Source organism: Gobio gobio, assembly GCF_949357685.1.
Source record: "Gobio gobio genome assembly, chromosome: 14".
Lineage (NCBI taxonomy): Eukaryota > Metazoa > Chordata > Actinopteri > Cypriniformes > Gobionidae > Gobio > Gobio gobio.
Window position 1 is genome coordinate 11,169,802 of NC_137107.1, and position 24,451 is coordinate 11,194,252.

Here is a 24,451-nt window from a genome sequence, read left to right on the forward strand (position 1 = left end):
CCAGACAATCCATCATGTGCTATAGACTAAATAGTTTAGAAAAATGTACTTAATTTATTCAGGTAGATTCCACTAAAAAAACGAACCGTAAAAAGAGTTTAAATATTATGTGTAGATAGTAGATAGTGTAGTAATATTTTTTTACAGTGTAGTTGAGTGTAATGAAATTATGTAATGAAATTACAAAATGAATGTAATTGTATTTAGTTGTATTACTGAGGTAAAATGTGTAATTCAATTAGTTACTTATCATATTAAAAGGAAATTGCTTTGCATTGATAAAGTAATCCAAAAAAAGTAATCCAAACCACATGTATAATGGGTAACTTATAACAGTAACCTTCCTAACACTGAATGTTTGTGAGATTCAACACGTTCTTTCTGTTGTGTGACTGTGTGGAATTTCTTTGAATTTACATTAATTTAATTCCACTTCCTGTCATTCCAATTTCAATTCCAATTCAAATTCATGAATTGAATGGAGGCCAATTCTGAAATTCTGAATTTTGCACAAGCCTGGTGGTAATAATATTATGTGTACTGTAAATTATCATAAATGTATGCTGCCTTATTGGGGTCTTCCTTGACCCTATCCCTAAAGTCCCAAATGCACACCTAAACCCAAATATGGGCTACTGAACATGCTGATCAGTAAAAGTGTCCTCAAAAATCCAAAAAGGAGCCACAGTTTTGAGCGCAGTAACAATATGATTGTTCATCTGCTAGGGAAAAAACTGATTATAAAAACCAACTACAGGTGCTGGTCATATAATTAGAATATCATTGTTCACTTTATATCACTTTATTGTTAAAGTTGATTTATTTAACTAATTCCATTCAAAAAGTGAAACTTGCATATTATATTCATTCATTACACACATATATTTCAAATGTGTATTTCTTCTAATTTTGATGATTATAACTGATAACTAAGGAAAATCCCAAATTCAGTATCTTGTGAAAAGTATCAGAACATTTGAATATTGTGAAAAGGTTAAATATTGAAGACACCTGGTGCCACACTCTAATCAGCTAATCAACTCAAAACACCTGCAAAGGCCTTTAAATGGTCTCTCAGTCTAGTTCTGTAGGCTACAGACTTGACAGTTGTACACCAGTTGCACAAGGAGGGCAAAAACACAAAAGGTCATTGCAAAAGAGGCTGGCTGTTCACAGAGTTCTGTGTCCAAGCACATTAATAGAGAGGCGTAGGGAAGGAAAAGATGTGCTAGAAAAAAAGTGTACAAGCAATAGGGATAACCGCACCCTGGAGAGGATTGTGAAACAAAACCTATTCAAAAATGTGGGGGAGATTCACAAAGAGTGGACTGCAGCTGGAGTTAGTGCTTCAAGAACCCCTACGCACAGACGTATGCAAGACATGGGTTTCAGCTGTCGCATTCCTTGTGTCAAGCCACTCTTGAACAACAGACAGTGTCAGAAGTGTCTCGCCTGGGCTAAAGACAAAAAGGACTGGACTGCTGCTGAGTGGTCCAAAGTTATGTTCTCTGATGAAAGTAAATTTAGCATTTCCTTTGGAAATCAGGGTCCCAGAGTCTGGAGGAAGAGAGGAGAGGCACACAATCCACATTGCTTGAGGTCCAGTGTAAAGTTTCCACAGTCAGTGAAGGTTTGGGGTGCCATGTCATCTGCTGGTGTTGGTCCACTGTGTTTTCCGAGGTCCAAGTCAACGCAGCCATATACCAGGACGTTTTAGAGCACTTCATGCTTCCTGCTGCTGACCAAATTTATGGAGATGCAGATTTAATTTTCCAACAGGACTTGGCACCTGCACACAGTGCCAAAGCAACCAGTAGCTGGTTTAAGGACCATGGTATCCCTGTTCTTAATTGGCCAGTAAACTCGCCTGACCTTAACCCCATAGAAAATCTATGGGGTATTGTGAAGAGGAAGATGCGATATGCCAGACCCAACAATGCAGAAGAGCTGAAGGCCACTATCAGAGCAACCTGGGCTCTCATAACACCTGAGCAGTGCCACAGACTGATCGACTCCATGCCACGCCGCATTGCTGCAGTAATTCAGGCAAAATGATCCCCAACTAAGTATTGAGTGCTGTACATGCTCATACTTTTCATGTTCATACTTTTCAGTTGGCCAAGATTTCTAAAAATCCTTTCTTTGTATTGAGTAATATTAGTAATATTCAAATTTTCTGGGAAACTGAATTTGGGATTTTCCTTGGTTGTCAGTTATAATCATCAAAATTAAAAGAAATAAACATTTGAAATATATCAGTCTCTGTGTAATGAATGAATATAATATACAAGTTTCACTTTTTGAATGGAATTAGTGAAATAAATAAACTTTTTGATGATATTCTAATTATATGACCAGCACCTGTATATTACTCCTATTGTTAACGTTCTAGGTGTGTGGTGGGGTCTTTCCTATTCTCATAGAATTCAAATGATTATTAAAACTTCATAGTTATCGTCCTTGGTGTGAACTGGCCTACTCTAAAAAAAAAAGGTTCTATATGGCACCAAAAATGGTTCTTGGCTCATAATCATAGGGGAACCTTTTTTAGTGCTATATAGCACCAATTTTGGTGCTTCAGTGGTTCTTCAGCGGTTCTTCAGAGGTGCTATACCTGCACCTTAGTCAAAGAACCGGTGAAGAACCTCTGAAGAACCGCTGAAGAACCACTGAAGCACCAAAATTGGTGCTATATAGCACTAAAAAAGGTTCCCCTATGATTATGAGCCAAGAACCATTTTTGGTGCCATAAGCCGCGTTTCCACCGAAATTAGCCGGAACAATTTGTACCAGGAACTTTTCTTACAGGAACTTTTTTTCCCCCAGACCTGCTACTGTTTGCGTTTCCACCGCGGTCTAAAGTACCGTGAAGATTAGGCAAATTAGTCTGGTGATGTAGGACTGCTCCTCCCAGTCAGCGACGGACAATAATCATTTTTGCGCGATACTGTCAATAACAAGTATGGAGAAGATGCAAGCAGCGCTGCTTTTGCTAGTTATGTATTGGTTTACTAAAGAGGTCATTAACAAAACTGCGGAAAAGAGACAAGCACACATATTCTGAAAGCTCGTAAAGCTAGATTTTAGATTTAAAATAAGACAACGTATGTTATTATCAGCTATTACGGACATTGACCGTGCGATTGCTGAGACGAATGCACGCCATCGGACAGAAAGAGCACGACTGATATATTTACTGAAGGCAGAACGAACCTCGCAAGACTTTTAAAAATGCCGGTTGAAATAAAATGCGGCATGAGCTCAACCAATCAGCATGTTCAGCGCCCAAGTCCCACCCCCGAAAGTTACCGAACTTTGAAAAAGTACTACCCCGGGAGAAGGGCCGTTTGGAGGGGTAAATATTTACCCGGAACTTAATTTAGACCCCAGTCCCTGCGGTCGAAACACACCGAGTTCCTAGTTCCTGGGGAAAGTTCCTGCGGTGGAAACGCGGCTAAATAGAACCTTTTTTTTTAGAGTGTATATCTTTCCAATTCTCCTGTTATCAGACAGGATTCTTTAGTCATTTTTGTCTGGCTTAATGAGACAATGGTGGGTAGAGTTAATGTAAAAAGGCTTCTGCCAACAAGACAGTCTATTAGCACTTAGTATAAATTGGGAAGCAGACACCCACTGTCAGTTTAAATCTACACTAAAAACATCTCTTTAACCTGGCATTGTCACAGCACGTGTAGTATAAGGGTGTACTCACACTAGGCACAGTTGCCTTGTACCGTGCCCGAGCGTGATTGTCCCCCCTCCCCACTCCCCCACTGCCCTGCACTCACACTTCCACTTAACGCACTGGGCCGGAGGACACTTACGTCATCCACGATGCAACTTTTTATTTTGAAGAAGACCGGAAGGAAATCACTCTTGCTAATAGACTGCCTAATAGATTTATAATTTATGCTGCACAGCGATTTTTCACATGATTGCACTGCACGTATCAGAAGATTATTACGGAGGCAGCTGACTTTGAGGGAGGAATTTGCAGATTTACTCGCAAACCACAATTCATGTTCATCAAAAAGGTAAGCACCAGGCCCTTTATAAACCTAAATATACTTGAATTAATTGAAAAGTGTATCCGTAGTCGTAATGATGACAGTAGCACACAGCTGTTTCGTGCTCCGGCGCGGTTGCCGCTCACATTGCATGCTTGCACCCAAGCTGAACCGAACCGTGCCCTGGCCCACCTCTTCCAAGCAGGACAGGGCCGGCTAAACGAACCACGCCCGGGCACGGTAAGGAGCACTTACACTAATCAACCGAACCAGACTTTGGGGTTTCAGAACGCCTGGTGTGAGTCCACCCTAAAACTCACCAAGACAAGGGTGAAACAGGATATTTAATAATAGGACTCATGGAATAAACATCAAACACGTATAATCTAGACGAGAACCGACAAACACTGAGGGAGAACTGAGAATTTATAAGCAGGAATTAAACAAGGGAGCTGATGAGATAATTAACAGAACACAGGTGGAACCAAATGAACTAATTAGAACATAGGAAAACAGGGTCACAGATAACACAAAAAGGCATACATGTAACAGGCACACACATAACATTATCAATTTATATTATTCAAATCAGTTAAATGATTGTTAGACTGCATAAAATAGGTCAACTGGAACCGGGAACACTTCCTATTACACCCAATGCACTTGTTACATAAGAAGTAAGAAGCATCTATGCTAATATTAGTCTTTCTCATCCTTATCCCGAGGTTACAGTATGATTCAGTCCATGGACCTGCACCTATACACAACCAAAATGCAGCCCTGAATGTCAGTAGAGACTGTGCCTACTATAGACAATCCCATGTGAAGGCCTCATCGACACGACAGTCATTGGCACAGATCCTCAGCAAAGACCATAAGAACCAGACAGGTCCTCCGCACAGACCCTATGGCCAGCTTTGGCTCCATACCTGCGTGATGAATCGATCTTCAAGCAAAAGTAACTGGATGAATATTTGAAGGCTACCAATCCCAATCTGAATTCTGACGTGATGCAGCCTGAATCATAAGGACACCATGTCTGTTCATTTGCCAGAGGAGAACTGGTCCCCCAACTGAGCCTGGTTTCTCCCAAGGTTTTTTCTCTCCATTCTGTGACCTGATGGAGTTTGGGTTCCCTTGTCACTGTCGCCTCTGTCTTTCTTAGTTGGGGACACTTAATATTCAACAATATTATTGATTTGACTGAGCTGGACGATGATATAATTTTTTGCAGAACTTCTTTATAGATGCAATTAACTAATTTAATTGTTGATGATCTTCACAATGGAACTGAATCAACACTGAACAACAGGTGAAATGCATAATTTTTCTGTAAAGCTGCTTTGAAACAATCTGTATTGTTTAAAGCTCTATATAAATAAAGGTGACTTGACTCTCCACTTTTTTTGTAATCAAGATACAATATAGCCTAAATCATTACAGCACATTGCATTGTGACATAGTGTAGGGTCCCTAGATATAAGTCCCACCAATATTCTATGTGTGTAGGTTTTAGAAATGTTCTTTTGCACCTGCTTGCCAATTTGCATCTTGTGCTTCAAAGAAGCAAAAAATGTTTTCTATGGCATCACTGCAAAATAATTGGAATAATCTGAACGGTGAAGTGAATAACACTGATTATCTCTTCATCACGGCACCTGTTAGTGGGTGGGATATATTAGGCAGCAAGTGAACATTTTGTCCTCAAAGTTGATGTGTTAGAAGCAGGACAAATGGGCAAGCGTAAGGATTGGAGCAAGTTTGACAAGGGCCAAATTGTGATGGCTAGATGACTGGGTCAGAGCATCTCCAAAACTGCAGCTCTTGTTGGGTCTTCCTGGTCTGCAGTGGTCAGTATCTATCAAAAGTGCTCCAAGGAAGGAACAGTGGAGAACCGGAGACAGGGTCATGGGCGGCCAAGGCTCATTGATGCACGTGTGGAGTGAAGGCTGGCCCGTGTGGTCCGATCAAACAGACGAGCTACTGGAGCTCAAATTGCTCAAAAAGTTAATGCTGGTTCTGATAGAAAGGTGTCAGAATACACAGTGCATCACAGTTTGTTGCGTATGGGGCTGCAGAGCCTCAGACCAGTCAGGGTGCCCATGCTGACCCCTGTCCAACGCCGAAAATGCCAACAGTGGGCACGTGAGCATCAGAACTGGACCATGGAGCAATGTAAGGAGGTGGCCTGGTCTGATGAATCACGTTTTCTTTTACATCACGTGGATGGCCGGGTTTGTGTGTGTCGCTTACCTGGGGAACACATGGCACCAGGATGCACTATATGGGAAGAAGGCCAGCCAGCAAAGGTAGAGTTCAGCTGGGAAACCTTGGGTCCTGCCATCCATGTGGATGTTACTTTGACATGTACCACCTACCTAAACATTGTTGCAGACTATGTACACACCCTTTCATGGAAACTGTATTCCATGATGGCTGTGGCTCTTTCAGCAAATAATGCGCCGCCACAAAGCAAAAATAGTTTCAGGAATGGTTTGAAGAGCACAGCAATGAGTTTAAGGTGTTGACTTGGCCTCCAAATTCCCCAGATCTCAATCCAATCGAGCATCCGTGGGATGTGATAAACAAAGAAATCCGATCCATGGAAGCTCCACCTTGCAACTTACAGGACTTAAAAGATCTGCTGCTAACATCTTGGTGCCAGATACCACAGCACACCTTCAGGGGTCTAGTGGAGTCCTCGATGGGTCAGGGCTGTTTTGGCAGCAAAACGGGGACCAACACAATATTAGGTCATAATATTATGACTGATTGTGTATATATAGTGTATGGCTCTGGTCCTGCGGCAACTGAGAAACTGCCATTGATATAAACAAATTGTTCTCCAGGTACGGTAATACAGACCTCTTTGAACAGAACCAGTGCAAGCCCACATAAAACCTTGTTCCCTTTTTTTTAGTACAATATAATTCATAACTGAATTCTTCATTCTACCGTCTGCTGTAAAAAGAATGAACTGTACTTTGCCTGTGATGAGATTTAAATAAAAATACCCTCCTACTGAGAGTGACAAAAGTTCTTTGATGTTCTTAAATACTTGTCTGCTTTAGTGGATAATACCTCTGGACTGGCATGCCTAAACCTGCATTTCAGAGTTAAGGATATTGAAGGATGGTTGTAGTGATTCGTACTGCTGGATTTGATGTCTAAACGTATTTTTGGCATGACCATCTGGTGGTGCCTGTATAAAATCAGGGGACAGTCACACCAGACGAATGTAAGTTACAACTTAGCGATTCTTTCACACTTTCCTCAAGCCAAGATGCCACTTTGTTATTTAATGCAAAATATGAATGGTGATAGCATTTTACTAACCCACTGCCATTAGAGTTGTGCAATATCTTTAACTGAGATCACTCTGCAACACACACACACACACACACACACACACACACACACACACACACACACACACACACACACGTTGGGTTTTCATGTTTTATGGGGACTTTCCATAGGCGTAATGGTTTTTATACCGTACAAACCGTATTTTCTATCCCACTACACTGCCCCTGCCCCTAAACCTACCCCTCACAGGAGACATTATGCATTTTTACATTTTCAAAAAAACATAATTTAGTCTGATTTATAAGATGTTTTCCTCATGGGGACCAAAAAATGTCCCCACAAGGATGAGGATTTTGGATATTGCCATCTTTGTGGGGACATTTTGTCCCCACAACGTAGGGATTACCAGTCCACACACACACACACACACACACACACACACACACACACACACACACACACACACACACACACACACACACACACACACACACACACACTTGTGTAGGTGCTCCTTATTTGATCAGTTCAATCAAAAACAAACGGTGAAGCCAAATTAAGTACAGAGCTAGTAACTAACTTCTGTTACTAGTAAGGGTAACACTTTATTTTGATGGTCCCTTTTGAACATTATGTTGACTATAAGTAAATTTGCAACTACATGTCAACTAACTCTCATTAGATTATCAGTAGACTGTCTGCTTAATGTCTGCTAACTCTTTATTGTGATGGTCCTCCAACAGACATTCTACTGACTATAAGTAACTTTGCAAGTACATGTCAACTTATTCTAACCCTAACCCTACCAGTCTACTTATACTCTACTAACACTCTAATGAGAATTAGTAGACATGTAGGTGCAATGTTATTTATAGTCAACAGAATGTGTTAAAGGGACCATCAAAATAAAGTGAAACCCTAGTAAGTACTGTTACTTATATCCCCGTCCCAATACTAAACTGTTTGCATTAGTATAAATCTTTTAGTTCACTTAATTATTTAAATAAATTAAATAGTTTATTTTTTTCTTCAGAAGGCTGCTAGCTTCCTGTGAAATAACAAAGAAAAAGAAAAACAGGTCAACGGTTTCTGAGAATGAATTCACTTGGAGTTCTGATAAATGATTTTGACTATCTCAGGTTGGTTGTGTAGTGTTGTATGCTGAGAGCTGTAATAGCTATAGCTGTGAAGTGTTTCACGCTACATTTTGAAGCAGCTTAGCATGAGTCCCACTTTGGGTTGTGTTGGCATTAAGAAGCCAAAATTAAACTGCTCATTCTCAGATTTTCTGTTGATGGCAGTCGCCGCATTTGGCTCAGATTCACCACCCCACAGGGAGCGAGGGAGATGCTTATACGCTTCTTTTGTAGTTCTGCTAAAGTCATCAGACACTGGGACACCCAGAGCCAGATGGTTTGGTGCTATACTTTTGTTGCACTGATACGCTTATTTGAGGGTGAGCAGAAATAGATAACCCTCATACGTAGCTCACTTCCTGCCACCTATGAAACACAATGCCCTTACAGCTCAGCTACATGTTATTCAACCCTATTATGAAGTTAAGTGGCAAAAGTTTTAGTGAAGCCCAAAGTATTTGGAAAAGAAAACAAAAAGATCAGTTGTAAGTCTTAATGAATACTGAGCGAGCTATTGTTTGCACAGAACAGTGCAAAGAATACAAAAACCTGAAGAAACTCATATAAAAAAGGTCAGCATTAAACAAACAAAATTGGTTAAATGAGAGAAAACCAATTTCTCTTCAAAACGACACTGGTTTTAGCATTTTGGGGTGAAGAAATGGGAATCACTAATATTATCAAACAGTTAACCTCACCTAATGCACTGAAAAAGGCAAAAATGAGCTAATACTAATGTAATTCCATATAGCATACATCCCAGCAGGCGAATAAGGTCAGGGCTAACTAAGGGCTATCTGGGATTTTATAGGCAAGGGAACATAATTATTAGGGCCCGAGCACCATTGGTGCGAGGACCCTATTGGAATTGCTCTGTTTATTATTTTACTTACATTTTAATTAATAGTAGGCTTGTCATGTTCATGTTTAGTCAGTCACCTTCATGATCTTTTAGTTTGTTTGTCTTCAGTCACATGTTTCCTTTGTTCTAATTTCCCGCCACTCTAGGGTGACCACCATCAAACAAACCAAATGTGGAACGATTACCAAGTTTGTGTGGGACAAGTTACCGACACTAAAACACAACCTGAAACTGTTATGTGCATAATCTTTATTTTACATGTCATTTAAATTCAACATCACTGAGCCCAAAGCCAGCAGGCATCATGCAGATAACTACTTTTGAAGCAGTTCTGACCAAGTCCAACTAAAATCCAACAAAATAAATAATTAGCTAATAAAACATAAAACAATTAGTTATTTGACTGTTGTAACAAAGTGTCCACTGAAGGAAAGCTTTGATGAACCCAAGTGCCGTTTTATAGTGATGTTAACAGTGACACCAAAGCTCCGAAGCAAGCATGTGTCAAAAAAATGAAACGATTTTCAGTGAAGCTTTGTATCGTTGCTTTATTCGTTCTATCAAAATCACATGACCAACGACGTCCGAAGCTTCGTTTCACACACACCCACGTTACTGCTTTGTATTCTGATTCAAAAAGGTTTAAAAATGCACGACACGGGTTGTTAGAACTGTTCTATTGCGCTAGTTTATTGTTGCGAGACTTTGTCATGGTTCTGAAATGTGGAAACACTTTCATTTGAGTTCGCCCAATAAGGCTGATAATATATTTGGCTTTTGTTCTGCAGCCTTTATATATATATATTTGGGTGAAAGCCAGCCTACTTTTTTCCCCAACATTGTTCATTTTCAAGTATTGGAAAAATGAAGTTTTAAAAACTATTGTTATCGGCAATTATGTGAACCTCTCTCTCTCTCTCTCTCTCTCTCTCTCTCTCTCTCTCTCTCTCTCTCTCTCTCTCTCTCTCTCTCTCTATATATATATATATATATATATGTGTGTGTGTGTGTGTGTGTGTGTGTGTGTGTGTGTGTGTGTGTGTGTGTGTGTGTGTGTGTGTGTGTGTGTGTGTGTGTGTGTGTGTGTGTGTGTGTTTCTTTGTGTGCATGCACCTGCATTTATTTAGTCTACTTCGTTTATTCACAAGTTTTTTGTTCACAAACAGGAAAAATGCACAATCACAATACAAAATGTTACCTTTATTGGTTTGAGTTACTAGGAGTATGCAGTGGAACAGATTGTTGTCATTTATTTAATTTATTGATTGATTGATTGATTGATTGATTGATTCATTCATTCATCTCTCCATTAATTAATTATTGCTTCTAAGATAAAGGTTGCAAAACATTTTGCGACACAGCGCTTTCCCTCCCTTTCACCAGCAGAGGTCCTCGTCAAGCTCTGATTTGAAAAGCTTCGAGTATTGAACCTTTTTGTGATACAATTGTGCTGAACACTTCACTGGTTCAGAAAGCTTCACTTCGCCATCACTACCATTTTATTTACTCGATCCCAAAACACTCACCATCAGCAGGTTACAACAAACAATACTCGACAAAGACACATGGCAAACATGAGGGCTTAAAGGGTTAGTTCACCCAAAAATTAAAATTCTGTCATTAATAGGGTTGGGTACCGAAATCCGGTTCCAATATGGCACCGGTACTTATATAACCGATATGTACCGGACCGAATCAGAACGCAGATTTCGGTTCCTCATTTCGGTGCCAAAATTCAAACGTGCTTTCAGGTGCTTTGGCTGGCACCGAGCCAGAGACACGCTCAGCGCTCGTCATATCACAACTCATGACAACTATTCAGTGTTTTCAACGACATCATGTTTATTTCAGGTTTCAGACATTTAAATGCTCATAAGTAGGCTACTAGCAAAACACACACACTGATGTCTATGAAAGCGGCAATGACAATCCTTTCAGGCGGTTATAATTTGACTAACGTTACATGTTTTATTCACATCAGATACATGCACCTTAAATAGTAGCTATATCGTTTACTCTATTCTTCTTCCAGTTCACTGGTCACTTACTTTCATGTATTTCGTGAGACGAGAATGAACTCAAGTGTTGTAAATCCGACAGATCCGATTCTGAGGCGCAAACTAACATGGCGCCGCCCATTGCGCTTTATAGATCAACTAACACACATTCACTCACACATTTGAACATCAGATAGTTCGTGACACAGTTAAGAAGTTTGTGAATATTTTGAATAAAAAGAAAAAACGAAATAAACCCGATACAGCTGAGCTGTCAGCGCTATTGCGGCCGCTGTTGTCATGTGAGAAACATGACGCGTCGTCATGGAAACATTAAGGCGATGCGTTCTAAAATATTTAGCCAGAGAAAATTATAATATTTCAAAATAAAGCTGAAGCTCGAAGCTGGTTTGTAGCAGAGCAAGAATACAGACGACTGCTGTTATTACTGTAACTATATTTTAGAGTTTAGAGTTATATTAGGCTTGTTGTAGTTAGGTGGCTTAGGTTTTACTGTGAATTTGTAAATAAGTCAATTATAATTTGTAAATAAGTCAATTGTGTTTTGTATTTATTTATATTCATACATTTAAGTATACATTAAACTTTTAATAAATGGTTCAATTTAAATAAATAAATAAAAAGCCATTTAATGTTATCCACCTCGTTTTGTGGCCATTTAAAAAAAAAAAAAAAGTATCGGTTCAGGCACCGTTTAGGCACCGGAACCGTTTTAAAAGTATCGGTTTGGCACCGGAATCGAAAAAAACCCAAACGATACCCAACCCTAGTCATTAATTACTCACCCTCATGTTGTTGGACACCCGTAAGACCTCCGTTCATATTCGGAACACAAATTAAGATATTTTAGTTGAAAGCTGATGGCTGAGAAAGGCTTCAGACAGGCCTCCATTGGCATTCAGTACATTGACATTTCCAAGATCCATGAAAGGCACTTAAAACGTCGTTACAAAGTCCATCTCACCACAGTGGCTCTACAATAATCTTACAATGCGACGACAATAGTTTTTGTGCGCAAAAAAAAAAATCTAAATAACACCTTTATCCAACTTGTTCTTGTCTTCCGTGTGTGCCTCCACGACGCATGCGCGAGAATATGACACAGATCCGGCGTTCGGACATATGACCCAGAATCGATTTGTTTACGAGCAGAGGAAGACGCGCGTATCTAAGCTGTTGGATTCTACATTGATCGTGCTTTAGGTCTCGGCGTAGTTCTCAAAATGGGGCTTAAGTGTGTATTTCATGGATTCCCGAACACCGGCGCTACGTCATATTCTCGCGCATGCGTCGTGGAGGCACACACGGAAGACAAGAACAAGTTGGAAAAAGGTGTTATTTAGATTTTTTTTTTGCGCACAAAAACTATTGTCGTTGCATTGTAAGATTATTGTAGAGCCACTGTGGTGAGATAGACTTTGTAACAACGTTTTAAGTGCCTTTCATGGATCTTGGAAGTGTCAATGTACTGAATGCCAATGGAGGCCTATCTGAAGCCTTTCTCAGCCATCAGCTTTCAACTAAAATATCTTCATTTGTGTTCCGAATATGAACGGAGGTCTTACGGGTGTCCAACGACATGAGGGTGAGTAATTAATGACAGAATTTTCATTTTTGGGTGAACTAACCCTTTAAATACACAAAGACTAATGACTAAACAAGACACACCTGTGAACAATCAAGACAATGAACCAATGACAGAACAGAACTAAGAACACATGACAACATGACACAACAGATTAGAGGCTTGTTCGACTTGATACAGCGATGCGCAGACCGATCGGTGGCTGACTTGAAGCAGTGCATGCCGGTTAGAAATTTTGTCCGACGCCACGTCACAGTAACGTATGTCAACAAAGTGCCACGAGAGCAATTCGAGAGCAGTCGGCTAATACAGCCGGTGCAGTTTCTCTAGAGCGACTGCACCAGACATGACGACACAGCTGTTCCACGATTGGCCAGATTCACCACATGACAGCGATCACGTGTTTCGTGTTTATTCTAAAACCTTCAGCTCCACTAATGCTCACAAATCAGTTTTTTATAACAGTAAAACTTCCTTTCATGTAGTCGCGATGTTATATTGTCATGTTTATCAAAATAAAACTGATAAAAAACGTAGACCCCACTTCATTGATAGTGTAGGCTTATATGTTGAACTTTATTCTTGTTCAAACACACGCTGTATTAAGCAGTGCATAAAGTATTACATGACAATAATGTCTCTGAAACATCTGTGTATTGACAAATATTGGATGCAACTGATCGCCGAGAGTAGCCGCGTGCAGGCGGGGAGGAACTGCAAACGGAGACGTGAAGTTGGACACTTTCTGCGTCCTGTAGTGACACTCGTGCTGTGTTTGCATACTTTATCACAGCTGAAGTGAAATAAATACAATATTTGTCAATACACAGATATTTGTCAATAACAGAGAAAATTGTAGCTTTAATGATGATTAATCTATTTCATTTATTAATTATGCAGTTAAGAAAGGTGTTTGATAACTATTACATTTCTGTATATGTCTAACAGGGAAGGCCACAGGTAAAAATAACATTTATTATAATGGGTTTATGTAAAGATTGTTTTAAGTTTGCTTAAATTAAAAGTTGTTTTTTTAAAGCCTAATAAATTTTGAAATTGGGAGCTTTCAGTTATACTGTAATGTAACGCCATTAATGTTTCATAGAGACATTAGTATCAGTGATACTGGCCTTCATTCATAAAAAGATGTCATTACAACACATATTTAAAATATACTGTCTTTAAATTGTTTCTACATTAATTTGGAGAGTAAATGAAATTATTACAATATCAAAATATAAAAAACATAAAATATTAAAAACTTGCTATTAATCGCGATTAATTACAGAAAAAATGCGATTAATTAGTTAATTTTTTTAGTCGATTCCCAGCACTAATTAATTTATATACAGAATTATCCATTCGTTTTCTGACAGGGAAACCACATTCTCCACATTTTGATTGACAGCTGTCACAACCTACTAGTGACAGTGTTTACTTCTTTCTTTTCAACCATTGGATAGGATTTTAAATTGAAATGAGCTGGATTACATCACCGGTACAACGCTAAGCGGGACTGGGGTAAAAAAAAATTTATATGATTTTTAAACAAAATTAACCACTTTTGTATCCCCATGCATCAAAAGAGAACATATCTCACCAAAATACAATTAAACCAAGCACAATATGTTTAAATAAAGTAATCTATAACATTCCTGTTTCATCTATCACATTTTTGCCAGAGCACATAATCGTGAAAAGAATGGATTAGCAATAGCTGTATACGTAACAGTACAACTACAATACTGTTGAGAGTAAAGATTATATACTTGCATTACAGATTGGGTTGGCCTAGACTGGTTCTTCCAAAGCACAGTGGCTTAGAGGCAGACAGTTTGGATCATAATTTTTCCTTTACTGAAACATCAAGTGTCCAAGGATGACGTAACAAAATCCCATTCTCTGTTGCCGTAGCTTGGCATTGGCCACATAAATTAAATGGAGAACATAAGAGTTGTTTGTTGTAATTTTGTCACATGAACATGGCAAAAACCCACAGTTCTACATTATACAGAAAGACATAAATATGAATTATAATACATAAGTATTATAGGATTAGATCGGTCTTGTGTTTTGGCGACAGCTAACAGACCCAACTTTTCCAGAAAGGAGTGGCTTGTATTAGTCCATGAGATGCAAAGCATTTGTCCCATGGGGGCAGTAAAGGAGAGATGGAGCACTAATACTTTTTCTTAGCTTTACTGCACTTAATTTTAATGGATGTGAAAAATGAACTTCCCATCTCCTACATAATGTATGAGACATGCCTCAATCTAGACCTCTGCACACTGTAGCCTTACACTAAGATGAATATGCAGTCATACAGTACATGTGTCTGCTGGAGGAAATCTTTAAGCCGCAGCTGCTTTCTCATTCTCTGGATATGAACCTGCGCTGTCTGTTGTTAAATTACTGTGGGTTGACGGATCGCTTTTCATGTATAGAGTGATTTGCAAACAGGGCAAGAAAAGTCAATCAATCTGCAAATATGCTATTTGTTTTACATTTTACATATGGTATTATGCAGCATATTGAGTGAGAAGACTATACAGGAAATTTCCAGTAATTTCTTGAACCTGTGGGGATATTTATAGTGCATGGGATTCGGTAGTCTATTGAATGCGCTTTATGGTGCATTAAACACCAACAATATCAAAAAGCATTTTTCTCCAGCACTACAACATCATGATAATAAGCCCCCCTTCTCCGGCCATTTTCTCTCTCTCTCTCTCTCTCTCTCTCTCTCTCTCTCTCTCTCTCTCTCTCTCTCTCTCTCTCTCTCTCTCTCTCTCTCTCTCTCTCTCTCTCTCTCTCTTTTTTTTTTTTGCTCTTCATCTTTTTCTCATTCGTTCTTTTCCATTCCCATATCTCTTGTTTAGATGCATTTATTGTTGTTAGGTTTAAAGGAACACGCCACTATTTTTGAAAATAGGCTCATTTTCTAACTCCCCTAGAGTTAAACAGTTGAGTTTTTCAGTTTTTGAATCCATTCAGCCGATCTCCGGGTCTGGCAGTAGCACTTTTAGGATAGCTTAGCATAGATCATTGAATCTGATTAGACCGTTAGCATCTTGCTAAAAAAAGAACGTTTCAATATTTTTCCTATTTAAAACTTGACTCTTCTGTAGTTATATTGTGTACTAAGATCGACGGAAAATGAAAAGTTGCGGTTTCTCTAGACCGATATGGCTAGGAACTATACTCTCATTCCTACTTTGCAATGATTCAAATTCGCAATGATATTACACAGGCCTGAAAATAGTCCCCAGCGTGCTCCCTGTGCAAGCAGGTTGTCACATTGGTTATGTTGACAGGAGTTAGCATTTTTCAGGATGTATGGATCGGCTGAATGGATTCGAAAATGGTAAAACTCAAATGTTTAACTTTAGGGGAGTTGGAAAGTGAGCCTATTTTCAAAAAAGTGGAGTGTCCCTTTAATAGTTAGCCAAGAATAAAATGTAAATAAAAATAATATTTTTGCCATGAAACACACACAAATATATTCTTTTATGCAATTACTGTACATTGAATGAGGATTGAAACTTTCAAGCTTCCAAAAGGTTGGAAAAGTATGGAAGCTTTTTTCCGCCACAGAATTAAAAAAATTGAAAAAGTAATTGCCTCCGTGTTTGTTCATCGTCTCCTTCTCCGTTCCCGGGCTTCCTTCCCTTCATCAAGGTGTGTGCATTCGCTTCAGTCCTCACCGCCATCCATGACCTCCTCATCCATCTACAACCGCAGAGACTGTCAGTATTCCTTTTCTTCATTTATCTACCATTCATCACATCTGAAATACTTACCTTCTCATCTCCATTCCCTTCTTCTGTTAATAAACTCTTTTATATTAACTCTACTCCTGGTTTTGAGTCTCTGTTCTGTAACAATCACATCATATCACATTATATATTTGTATTATACGTTAAAGGGGCACTTCATTATTTTATAAATTATTATATAAATTATTATTGAATTTGGTGCCTTCTAGACAGAGAAAAGACAGAAAATGTATTTGTCTCATGTGGATGAAAGACAACAACTCCCAGAAGGCACTTGTTTCGCTGCTCAACGAGGCCACTCCCAAAGCCACGGCTACTGTTATATCAGCTACTTGCCCACCATGACACCGCCCCCACCGTTGTTTTGATATTCATTGTAATTAAATAATTTCGTTCAGTTAGAGAACAGATACTACAATTCAAAACTGAACGTGTCTTTTCAATAAAGTGTGAGTGAGCCGAACGAAAGTCATGACACAAATGAAGCAGGAGTCAGATTTCATTCATCACGAGAGCGAAGAGCTGAGCAGAGCTGAGGTAAGCGCGGCAGTCATTCTCGGCTCGTGTCCAGTCTGGCGCGTTATCAGATCATGGAAGCTAAATTGAAAAGTTGAAACACTCACTTTGCTCTGTACCGCTCCATTATTAATGCCCGAACCGAGCGGCATCAGCCGTGCACATTTACATTCTGTGAGATCCCTCCGCTGTGGGCAGGTTGATAACATGCGGAACAGCTCCTTCTACTGGCTGTAGTCTATAGCCTCTGGCCAAAATAATCCTCAGATGACACAAAATGACGATATTTGCGTCATCGGAGGATTTTTTCCAGAAATAAAATGCATAATTCTCTCGTTTCAGAGGTATAAGTCAATGGCCCGGAGTCAATTATTCCGCTTATACTATGGTTACCTCACCTCCAAACATTGTTCAGATTAATTATTTTTTTAAAAATTGCCAAGTTTTGTCTTTAAAACGCTCTTGTGTGCAGGACTAATTTCTTACGCATCTAAACCCAAGCCTCCGTTGCTAATTCAAAACCTTCTTTTTAGAGCTAGTAATGGAGAGCAGACTAATGCAGTTATTAATGCAGTTTGAGGGGGAGAGCAGAGAGAGCGGGGGAAAAACACTCACCTAAAGGATTATTAGGAACATCATACTGTGTTTGACCCCCTTTCGCCTTCAGAACTGCCTTAATTCTACGTGGCATTGATTCAACAAGGTTCTGAAAGCATTCTTTAGAAATGTTGGCCCATATTGATAGGATAGCATCTTGCAGTTGATGGAGATTTGTGGGATGCACATCCAGGACACGAAGCTCCCGTTCCACCACATCCCAAAGATGCTCTATTGGGTTGAGATCTGGTGACAGTGGGGGCCATTTTAGTCCAGTGAACTCATTGTCATGTTCAAGAAACCAATTTGAAATGATTCGAGCTTTGTGACATGGTGCATTATCCTGCTGGAAGTAGCCATCAGAGGATGGGTACATGGTGGTCATAAAGGGATGGACATGGTCAGAAACAATGCTCAGGTAGGCCGTGGCATTTAAACAATGCCCAATTGGCACTAGGGCCTAAAGTGTGCCAAGAAAACATCCCCCACACCATTACACCTCCACCACCAGCCTGCACAGTGGTAACAAGGCATGATGGATCCTGACTCTACCATCTGAATGTCTCAACAGAAATCGAGACTCATCAGACCAGGCAACATTTTTCCAGTCTTCAACTGTCCAATTTTGGTGAGCTTGTGCAAATTGTAGCATCTTTTTCCTATTCGTAGTGGAGATGAGTGGTACCCGGTGGGGTCTTCTGCTGTTGTAGCCCATCCGCCTCAAGGTTGTGTGTGTTTTGGCTTCACAAATGCTTTGCTGCATACCTCGGTTGTAACGAGTGGTTATTTCAGTCAAAGTTACTCTTCTATCAGCTTGAATCAGTCGGCCCATTCTCCTCTGACCTCTAGCATCAACAAGGCATTTTCGCCCACAGGACTGCCGCATACTGGATGTTTTTCCCTTTTCACACCATTCTTTGTAAACCCTAGAAATGGTTGTGCGTGAAAATCTCAGAAAATGAGCAGATTGTGAAATACTCAGACCGACCCGTCTGTCACCAACAACCATGCCACACTCAAAATTGCTTAAATCACCTTTCTTTCCCATTCTGACATTCAGTTTGGAGTTCAGGAGATTGTCTTGACCAGGACCACACCCCTAAATGCATTAAAGCAACTGCCATGTGATTGGTTGATTAGATAATTTCATTAATGAGAAATTGAACAGGTGTTCCTAATAATCCTTTAGGTGAGTGTATGTGGACCATGAGTATGTATATGAGAAATCAAGATCTTGTCTTTGATAGAAAGTCATACAGTTTTGGGAATGAGGGTAAATAAAGACTATTTTAATTTTACGGTGACCTATTCTTCTAAAGGTAAGGAGCAGACGTTTTCCTTCAACTGATATATAAATCTACATTTATGAGTTCCTCCCATTTTCTTTCTACACCAGATAAATCCCTGTCCTCATTAAAGTTTTGAATAAATGTGTCCTCCTCCTGTAAGGTCCTTTGTTAACGACCAATGATTCATGTGCTGCATTTTCATGGACATGGAGACTAATACAGGGACTCGGAGGTAATTATCAGACTCCCCTCGCGCGACAGAGGTATGTTGGACAACTGAAAGGAGAATTCCCCAGTCGCTGGAGATGTAGGATTTGATACTTTCTATAAAAATGTGTTTAATAGGTGTACTTAAAAAAAAAAAAAAATGAATAATGATAATGATAAAACAGTAAGAAATCCAATATGACAATAGATTGCTGAAAAATTGGTAACAGAGTCTGGAGCTTATTGATACCATTATTTTAGATTTTTTTTGTAAATCAGACCGTTTAAACATTGTAAAATTGTTGACAATAACAAAACAACAACCTTTATGTGACATTCTGGTTATGAAAAAGCTCATGCAAATTGTATACGCATGACAGGGTATTCAGGGTTTTTGACTTGCTTGAAAGCTTTTAACATTTAACAACATTAACATTTACAGTGAATAAATGTATCATTCCATCATGTGGTCTGTTTTTCATTTCATTCAACTATTTCACAATGTTTTTATATAAAATGCTCACGCATAAATAGAAGTATCCATGGTGTCACGATCCCCAGTCACTTCACCATCCCCTGTCACCTGCGCACTACATTTCCCATAATCACTCCTGGCTCCCACCTGCACACACTTCACAATCATCCACACCTGCCACCATTCACCCTCATCAGCTCCACTCCATTTAAGCCTGCTCCACACACTCTTCACCATGGATTACTTACCTGAGTGTGTTCCCTCGTCGCGGCATACTCTGGGTATCATCTCCTGTCTCCAATTCTTCCAGTGTTCTTCTCACATGACCTGTAAGACTTAGAGTAAGACTTGCATTCCAACAATACTAGAATGCTCTAATTCATCCCAAAGGTGTTCTGTCGAGTTGAGGTCAGGACTCTGTGCAGGCCAGTCAAGTTCCTCCACACCAAACTCACTCATCCATGTCTTTATGGACCTTGCTTTGTGCACTGGAGCGCAGTCATGTTGGAACAGAAAGGGGACATCCTCAAACTGTTCCCACAAAGTTGAAAGTGTATGCTGAAGCATTAAGAGTTCCTTTCACTGGAACTAAGGGGCCAAGCCCAATCCCTGAAAAACAACCCCCACACCATAATCCCCCCTCCACTAAACTTTACAGTTGGCACAATGCAGTCAGGAAAGTACCGTTCTCCTGGCAACCGCCAAACCCAGACTCGTCCATCGGATTGCCAGACAGAGAAGCGTGATTGGTCACTCCAGAGAACACATCTCCACTGCTCTAGAGTCCAGTGGTGGCGTGCTTTACACCACTTGCACTTGGTGGTGTAAGGCTTGGATGAGCTGCTCGGCCATGGAAACCCATTCCATGAAGCTCTACACACTGTTCTTCAGCTAATCTGAAGGCCACATAAAGTTTGAAGGTCTGTAGTTATTGACTCTACAGAAAGTTGGCGACTTCTGCGCACTGTGTGCCTCAGCATGCGCTGACCCCGCTCTGTGATTTTACGAGGCCTATCACTTCATGGCTGAGTTGCTGTTGTTCCGAATTGCTTCCACTTTTTTATAATACCACAACATGGAATATTTAGTAGTGAGGAAATGTCCCATTCTTTCACAAATGTTTGTAGAAGCGTCTGCATGCCTAGTGCTTGATTTTATACACCTGTGGCAATGGAAGTTATTGGAACAATACCTGAATTCAATTATTTGGAGGGGGGTCCCAATACTTTTGGCAATACAGTGCATGTGTGGTGCAACTTACCAGGACTGTTTACCATATTGTGATAAGCTCAATTGTCTGCAAAAGCCTTTAACTCACCTTTTTCTTGTTTGTGCACCAATAAACCTCAACCTTTTCACTGTTTTCTGATACACAGCCTGCAAGGCCTTCGTAAGGCTACAAAAAGAAATATATAAATACATAAATTATAATAAAAAATATAAATCTGAAATGTAACAACAATCTCCTCCTCAATAACATGACTACGAATAGCACAAGCTCTTTATCATTTTTTCTTTTTTCAACCGTGTTCGCCACAGTAGGCAGAACTTGTCATAAGCTTAATGATAACAATAATAATACATATAATTTTCTTATTGCTTTTGGGGTGGAATTTGAAATGGACGTGTTATGTGAGATTCATGTGAGATTCTTTTCTTGTTAATAAATGTAGTCTTCTAAAACACACCAGTCGTGCTCCCTTTTCATTTTCTATCAAATGTTTCTTCAACACACATGGCTTGCATGGTGAACCTCTGGCATTCAGCACAATGTAGGACAGGACATTTAATGCGAGCCGCTTTGACCTCTCCTCTCTTTGTTGACCTTCCTTCTGCTGCCCACAGAACTAATGTCCTCCCCTTTTATAATATTCCTTGGCCTTACATTCAGGGGTTTGTTTTGTTTTGCCATGTTCTAATCTCATTGCTTTTCTCTTTTTATTCATCCTCACACATCTTCTTTTTCACACTGTTTCCCGCCTCTCCTCTTTTTTTTCTTTTCTTCCTTTTTCATCATCAGCTCCAGCCTGCTCTGAAGCCTTAATGATATTCTGAGAAAGATGCCCACTGGGCTTTATTTGTTTTTGTTCTTTGCTCTATTTTCCCTGGAACAAAACCACAAAACTGATGCCAAACAGATGAATTTCTTTTGTGCATGTTACTCACATACATTCTTCCTCTTTCCACACCTTACACCTTTGCCTGTGTTTTATGCCCGGTGCTCACTGCACGATTTTGGCCTGTCCTAAGCGAAAGATGACAAATCTTGGTGATTTCTGTAGTCGCAGCTCCTTAATGGTGGTCCTAAATCATATAGTGAGAGAGGTTCAAAGATAGCCTTTGATAATTTTAGCATGATCATCTCAGTATTTTCTGCTATGACCTACGCCTTCTGACTAGCCAGTAAAAACATGAAATGGCGTATATTGATCAACGAAGAATGCAAGCAAGCGACATGGCTCTAAAACTTAAAACTACTTACCTTACCTGGCATAAGCTGCGCTTGTTGTTGTGACTTTTATTTTGACGCCACGCCGGACCTTTAATTTGATGGCACTGACAACGCCAGAGCCTAAGCACACATTTGCTGCGTCCCAATTCGCATAGTATCCGTACTAAATAGTATTCAAAAAAAGAATTAGTATGTCCCAAATCGTAGTATGTTGAAAAGAGTATTCCAAAGATTCCCGGATGGTTTACTATTTCCGGTCAGAATCCGAAGTGCAGATCGATGCGCACTCTAACGGCTGATATTGCCCACAACCCACTGCGAGATGGACGAGGATTCGATTAGAACTACAAACGTGGATAAAAAGTGTTTAAAAAAACTACAAACATGACGGTTACGCGAGTCTGACGGTTAAGTGGAGAGGATTAGATAAAGCGGTTTGAGTGAGCAATTATCAGTATTTAACCTGACGAAAAGATATTTATTCAATATTATCCTCATTATATTTCACCTGCAGCAGCATTGAGAACTTTTGTAATGATACGTTTGGCCATTAACTTTGCAAACACATGAGAGGAGTCTAAAGACCCACGAAAGGCAGATCAATGAGCGACTACATTTCTCTCCGATACGGTAGGAAATTAAATTTAAAGTGGGGGATTTTAACTGTGACGATGATTGACAGTTTAAACGGTGACAGGACGCACGTAACAGAGTCCGTTAAAGATGACGAAGTAGTATGTCCCAAAGCTTGCATACTCTTCTGCTATACACTCAAAAGTATGTACTTTTTCTTCACAAAAAGAGTACATACTTTTAGGACGTAGTATAATTAGGCGAATTGGGACGCAGCCATTGCTTGCATTCTCCTTCTTCATTAGTTTACGATCTGTTTAAAGCTACAATGTGTAACTTTTTTTGTTTATTCTTAGCTAAAAACACTTAGTTCTTTCAAAAATATATATGCTCATTAATGCATATTTACTTCTTTCAAGTAATAAAGTATTCTCGTAAGTTTATAATATGCCATTGAAAATACATACGGGTGAGGGGTTCGAATGCGGGTCGCCATGTTGCCCCTCCATCTTGAAAGTACATCAGCCAAAGAGGGACATACCCGTAAATTCAAGCTTCGCCTTTAGCGTTTTAACACTCGATGGCACCGTGTCGAATGTGGAGGGGGTCGAACTGGAAGCCATATTAATCTTGGGCTAAATCGGCCACCGTAGGAGTTAAAACGAAATCGGAATTGAGAGGAAGAGAAACTAATATTCACTGGATGGTCATATACCTTTTAACCGCTAGATGGGGGAAAATATAACACAGTGTAGCTTTAACAGTCCTGTCCAGGGCTCTGAACCGGTTCAAGGAACGAAAATGAAAACCGGAAACAAACGAAATTTTAAGAGGAACAAAAACGAAAATGAAATCAAAATCAATTTGAATCGTTCTGAACAGAAACGTTAATTTGAAATGACCATTAACCGGTTAATAACGTTATTTTATCGTTCTCTTTAATATTTTAATTTGGCAGTGGCCAATAATGAATAGAGTAGTACAGCATGTGACGTTGACGGATCAATCGCGAGTGAAATGCCCGCGCACCATCATCTATGAATCTTCCGGTAACGCAAGTCAGTATGAGCGCGCATTTTCATGCCTCAAGCACATTTCTTTCCCCGCTGAGGTCTACAATAAATGCGCAGGTATTGGAGGACATTCTTTCCGAACGTTTAAATAAGCAGTACGGACTTTAAGCTCAAATAGACTGATTTAGGCTAGTTTATGGATTCCGTTTAAGCCTATCCAGGTAGGTTACTAGCGTCTATTTTTCCTATAGTCTTTCAGATTGCCAATACAGGTCAATGTTTTCTATAGACGGTTGATGCGTCGTATTAAATGGTATGTTATATTGCATTAAATGATCAAGCTTTATTAGCTGACTGAATTTGATTTTGTGATGCAAGGCTGTGTTGCGCAGTGTTTGTTTGAAATTAGCAGTTGACGGTGCATTAAAAGAGCAATGCTTATCCAGTTTATTTATTCTTTATTCATGCAATTTTTAAAACAAGGCGTGTTGAAAAAAAGTTATGTACAAAGAATGTTCTCTTCTGAAAAGAATTAGGCATAAGAGGCCACTTTAGATTGTCAAACGCTCCATTAAAACAGGTCCGCTGTTTATGCTTTGTAATTAATGCATGTATTTCTGTTGTGGTTTTAAAAAT